We start from the raw sequence: 6,776 nt of genomic DNA, 5'->3' as shown, positions 1-6,776 counted from the left end.
GGAATATAGGACACACCCAATTTTAAAGGAGGAAAATCTAGAAAAAAAAGATTCTGAAAGATTATTCCACTTCTGATCACTCATGTGCCATTCATACCGGTATTCCCCTTCTGATCACTCATGTGCCATTCAAATTCCCCTTCTGATCACTCTGTGCCATTCAAATTCCCCTTCTGATCACTCTGTGCCGTTCAAATTAACCTTCTGATCGCTCTGTGCCGTTCACTTACCTTTTTTTCCACTGTACGGCAGTTAGGGCAGGGATCAGCAGGGGGCGCTGTGCCAGCTTCTTTCGCTCTGCACTGCAGCCAGCGAGGAGAGGAGACACACGCTGCAGCCAGCGAGGAGAGGAGACACACGCTGCAGCCAGCGAGGAGAGGAGACACACGCTGCAGCCAGCGAGGAGAGGAGACACACACAGGATCGGGTATCGGGTGAGTTTCTTATTTTAATTATTTTCTAACACGGTATTTGTCGTATAAGACGCACCAACTTTTCCCCCCCAGTTTTGGGGAAGAAAAAGTACGTCTTATACGGCAAAAATACGGTACCTCTCCTGCCCACGGCCTGAGGGTTAACTGATGGAGAAGGGAAATTCCACAGCCAGCACGGCTGACAGAGGAACAATAGCACAACTAATGGGAGGCCAGCTAGGTGGGGAGCGCATGCCCACGGAGAGGGCTCTGACTGCCCTCTCTGGCACGCGTGCCATAGGTTCGCCACCACTGCCCTAGGGTTTCCCTCTCTGCATTCATTTTCAGTCTAATCGTGTGTACATTTTAAATAGGGATTGATATTATATATATATATATATATATATATATATACACATATATATATACAGTTAGCAAAAGCCATTTTATTTACTGTTGTTCATTCCAACCAAAAGAGAGTCAATTTCTTTGACAACTTCAGTTTTTCTTGAATCCATGCTATCACTTATTAATATTATTTTCTAGCAGAAACTCCTCTATGTGGTTCTTAATCAAACAATCTAGGATATTTCCAACTATAGAAGTCAAACTTACTGGTCTGTAGTTATTTGGTAATGACTTTGCTCCCTTTTTGAAAGATGGGAACCACATTGGACCCATGCCAATCCATTAGAACCATACCAGTGATAAAAGAGCCTCTAAAAATTAAAAACAATGGCTTTGAAATAACTAAGCTCAGACACGTGAATTTAATCCATCAGGTCCTAGTGCTTTATCAACCTTAATTTAATTCAACTGTTCCTCAATCATATAAATTTTGAGCCACTGTGCCTTTTTTTAAAGCAGTAACATTGCTATTAGCAATTTGGACTTAAACCCATTTTAAGATTATTAAACCCATTAAGGTATTAAGATATTTAAAAAAAACATTTTTTTTAATCTGTCAAATGTCGATTATTTTGAGGTTTTGCACATTTTATTTCTTTTTACATCTTTTGTTATACAGGTTGACATTCAAAAATCCGTATCCTTCAGTTTTCCGGCATGAATTTCAGAGGGCATAATTTTATTTAATATCAATTATTTATGTCTCACCAACAATAATGCTTTACCAGTATATACTGGTATATGTATACCATATATGAGGTCATCCTAAAGGAATGCAGCATATCCTTTAACTGGTATCCTTATGTTAAAATACTGGTTTAAGGGATGATCATTGGTAAGTACTGGTCAAACACTGGCCATTGTCTTAGTTCCTGGGTAGTTAAAAACACAGTGCCATACCTAAATAACCCCCCTAGTGGTAACCCCGAGTCACAGTCAGGGTAAATTTGAGGGGCCCCCTTAACTTAGCCCCACGCTCCAGCGGCAATCAGACGGTCCCGCTGTGATGCCGGGGCGCCTCTCTGTCGGGGGGCGTGGCCGGGAAATTTAAAAGCAGTTTACTGAGTAATCTGCTTTTAAATGCCGCCCGGGTCCTTGCCACTCTGCATGGTGCATCACATCTAACTGCAGATGTGATCACCAATAGAAAATTCCAGGGGTGATGCCAGTGGCAAATTCCCGCTGGCATCACTCCCGGAATTTGTAGCAGCTGCTCCCATCACCCGGAGATCAGCCTCCGGGTGATGCGAGCAGCTTCATTGGCTTGAGTGGAGTGAGCGAGGCGGGACATTTCCATCGCATCACCCGGCAAGATGTGACATCTTCCAGGTGATGCAATGGAGTGATGGATTCTGAGGGCGGGAAATTTAAAAGCAGAGTAATCTGCTTTTATTTATTTTTTTTACAGTAAAAACACTACAAAACATAAAAAAAGTATAAAAACACATTTTAGTTCACCAAGCATCATTGCCCAGTGCCCTGATTTACATTTTGCCCACTATTAGCCCTGACCTTGATCTGACCTTTTGATGGCGTATAAATCACTTCCTGAATGTATCATTTCATCACTGTCTTTGACCTTGATTGTTCCTGACTGATTGCTGGAGACCACATGGCATGCAAACAGCATCTCGCCGGCGCAAGCGCTGTTTTGGAGGAATTTGAAAGCAGCGATAACGATTTGGAGTCCCTTGTGGAATCGAGTGATAGTGATTCACCAGGAAATTTGTCATCAGACAGCGAAAGTGAACTGAGCGACGATTCTGAGGTTAGTGCTGTGCGCACATGGTGTCCTAATGACATGGTGTCCTAATGATCAGCTGTGTGCAGTACATTGTGTCAAAGAGGGCACGATTTTGGCGTGAAGACCTATATGCTGTGGGAATCCTCATCTGGCTACATCTGCAATATGGTACTGTACACTGGAAAAAGGACACAGTTCAACCCCAGATACAGCCATTATGGATTGGCAACATCTTCAGTGCTATCCCTCATTGAGCCATTGGTGGTTCAGGGCTATTGTGTCATAACTGACAATTTCTACAGCTCTCCTGAGCTTTATAAGTTCCTTCTGCAACACAGAACAGATGCCTATGGAACCGTTAGGGCTGACCGGCGCAACCTGCCATCATTGTTTGCAAAAGGGAAGCTGAAGACAGGAGAAATTGTTGCCTGGCAGAAAGGAAAGATGATGGCCCTGAGATGGCGTGACAAGAAAGATGTGTACCTGATGAGTACTGTCCATGATGCCTCCACCATTCTGGTACACACAAAACGTGGTAAAGAAGTGATGAAGCCACAGGTGGTGACTGACTACAACAACACCATGGGAGGTGTTGACAGAGCTGACCAAGCCATGACATTCTACCCAGCGATGAGGAAACAGCAAAGGAAGTACTACAAGAAAATTTTCAGGCATCTAGTTGAGCAGTGCCTATGGAATGCTTACATTCTGTACAAAAAAAAAATAGTCAGCGGCCTGTGAATCATTCAGACTTCATTTTGCAAGTTTCCGAATCCATAGTCAAGAACCACCAAACACCATCAGTGGCTATGAATAGACCTGGACGTCGTGCTTCCACCGTCGCTGCTTCAAAATCTACCACACCCGGGATGTCAACTAAAAATTTAAATATTTTTTATATATTATTATTTTTTATATAATTATTTATCAATAATATTGCACCCTTGTTTGGAAAATTTCAGTGAGAAATTTTTGATAAAATTTTTTTTTGATAAATTACATTGTCGTGGTCTTATTTCATTATATTTTATAATTATGATTTATAATTATGTATTTTATTATAATTTATGATTATAATATAATAAATAAAAATAATTATTATACCCGGGAGTTAATCGCTAGAATTACAGGCCCACAATATAAACAAAAATTTCTATGCAAAAAAAAATAGGATCATTTTTTGCATCAAAAACTGATAGAACTAGAATGCTAGGGGGGTTAACTAGTCTTGACCAGAACCAACTGGATGCAACATGTTTTTTGATCATCTGCCAAGTTATTGATTAAAGTATCTTTTGTTATACCGTAGCTTATTAATTGGTATTGCATTGTTTGGTCTATCTGTCTTTTTATTAAATAGAATAATCTTTCAAGTCGTTGTGTTAATTTTTCTTTGTACACTTCAAATTCAACCCATCAATATTTGCATAAATTGTCACAAATTATATTCGTGACATAACACATGATCATCCTGACAGCCCATCTGCTATTTATCTTCTTTTTAAGGGTACAGTAATGATTCAGATTCTGAGGCCCTGTATTCTTAATTTCCAAATGATTAAGGTGATCCTTCATATGTTTGATATATGCAGTCCTCCCATGCCTGTTCTATGAGAAAATCCTCCCCCTGGAATAATTTTGCCCACTCACAAAACTTTAAGGCTGCATTCAGGTTGGCATGAGGTTGTGCCACGGAACCCTGCATAGGGGGAGACGCTCAGTACCGCTCACTGTGGCATGGAGTCAAATCTGTAGATGCCGCGGTACAGAGGACTGAGCAGCTGGTGGGGTGGTGGGGTATGTTACACATAGTTGGTCACTTACCTTCTCTGAACGTCAGGGAAGTCCCTTCTGATGCATGTCTGTTCTTGGAGCCCAAGCCTCCTGGAATTTGTGACATATGTATCCCAGGGGGCTCTGCACTCCCAGTCAGTCTTTACCACTGCGGCGTTATTGACAGAACAGGGGGGGCTTTGCCTTTTTTTTTGCTTAAGGCATTTAATAAAAAACAAAACAAAAATGTTATCTACCCTTCCATATAAGGTAAAAATGTGGTGATAGGTCCACTTTTAGGGGGGGTATTTCAAGACCAGGGTCACCAAAAGAAGTTTGCATGTTAGAGCTCCCCAGGTCCCTACCACGGCAATGAGCAATTGTCTGTGTGCTGTGGTACCTCAAATATAAATTTGCTCACTAACAAGACTTTAAGGTTGCCTTCAGGTTGACGGTGAGGCATTCCGGCATGCGCAGTGCGGACTCTATGACGATATATCATTACCTATTTAGGTATTCCTGAATAAGGACATCTTTAAGATAACTTTCATACCTAACCTACAACCACTTGATTTATATTTTAGCAATAATTTACAAGTTTATTGGTAGTTATATTCTTTAGCCAGCTCTGGAACATACAGAGAGGTTACCTTGATCTCTATAGTATTTTAGCTATCCAACTGGATTAATTAAGGTATTCTTATTCCTGTAATTTATTTATGTTAAGGTCGATTTGTAAATGCTACGTGTAAAAAAAAAACTACTTTTCTTTTGTATGGTATTTCACCTCTAGAAAACTTATACTTAGTACTAAGAACTTTAAACCTCCATTTAAATCAGTTGTATTTTTCCGGTATATTACATTGTATACCTATGGTATATTATAATGAAATACAGTATTGTTTTGTGCCATAAAAAATTACTCTCTTCTTTCTAATGGTGTATGAAAATTTGAGGAGTAATTTGGATATTACTAATTATTTTGAGATATGGGTTTTGATTAGGTCATCCAAAGACAATTCATTTCACATTTAACCATTCTAGTGTAATTTTACCAGTAAGTTTAGGGCCATTATCTTACCGGAAGGGGACATTTTATTCTAATTTGAAATCTGGCAGACTAAACAATTTTTTAAAAAAAATTACAGTTATTAGTGTCCTCTTTCTTCACATCATAACCAGTTTTCCTGTTTCTGAGATATGATTTCACCATGCTTTTCTGTGGAAAAGGTGATAATCGGTGTTTGTTTTACACCACACATAGCATTTCCTATGATGGACAAAGTTCAATTTTAGTCTCCTCCAAACCAGACAACCTTATAAATTGTGTTTTGGGAACTTGCCATAAGCTGTTACAAACTACTACAAACATGTTTTTTTCATTGTTTTTAAGAAATAGTTTTCTTTCCAGGCACTCTTCAATAAAGCCCTGCACTGTTGAGTGTGGAAATTAAAGTGGTCATATGGATAGATATATGGCAGCCCCTTCAGTGCTTTTTTTGATGCCTTTGTTGGATCTCTGATTAATGCCATGTTAATTTCATTTTGTTATAGATAGATTTTTAATAATTTTAGATTTAGATAGATTTATTGATGCTCTGTGGCATATGTTATATATATATATATATATATATATATATATATATATTTATTATTTATTAGCACTTTACCAAACAAAAGAAATGGCTCGTCTGAGTAATACATACCATTACTTAGATAGTCCCTCTCTGACTAACAGTAAAGCAGTTTAAGCAAAACCAATACAAGGCAGTCTTTAGATCAAATAACAAGCATGTTCCACTCACATGTAATCGCTGCTGGTGCAAGGCCGAGCTCTATTCCCCCACAGCTCTGGGAACGAACAGCTGCCTCCTAAGCACCCTCCAGCTTGCAACACAGTGCTGATCCTCTTGCTGATCACTCTCAGCCTGGGTCCCTCTGGCTCTCTCTCAGCCTGGCATCCTCTCTGGCTCTCTCTAGCCTCTGACTGCTAACTCTCAGGCTGGATCCCTGGCTGATTACTTCATCCTCTCCTTACACCTGAGTGCAGGTGGATATTCACCCAGTGAGGATTGGGTTGGGCCAAGGAACCCACCCTTTCACTTCCTTGGCCGGCTCTATGGCCCTAAAGCCCCTGGTTTCTTCCTAGAAACTTACATAGACTTATTTACACTCTATTCCCTGGAGTCTTATATATATTATATATAACCCAACCCTAATCTTTACTGTTCCAAATTTTTTTATCTGGCATGTTTGGTCTTCATGCCTATTGCATATAATATGGGGGCTTTTGGAACTGGTCTGTTCACTTTTTGTACACAGACATCATGTAGCACTTTAACTGCAAACAGGAGGGTATTTATGTGACTTCTGGAATTATTTGGTTATACCAGATGTTATTTAGGGTTTTAATAGCAAAGATGATGAATACATCTGGG

Source organism: Pyxicephalus adspersus, chromosome 5 (assembly GCF_032062135.1).
Source record: "Pyxicephalus adspersus chromosome 5, UCB_Pads_2.0, whole genome shotgun sequence".
In the NCBI taxonomy this organism is placed as follows: domain Eukaryota; kingdom Metazoa; phylum Chordata; class Amphibia; order Anura; family Pyxicephalidae; genus Pyxicephalus; species Pyxicephalus adspersus.
The sequence above is the reverse complement of the archived record's forward strand: the minus strand, read 5'-3'. Positions refer to the sequence as shown.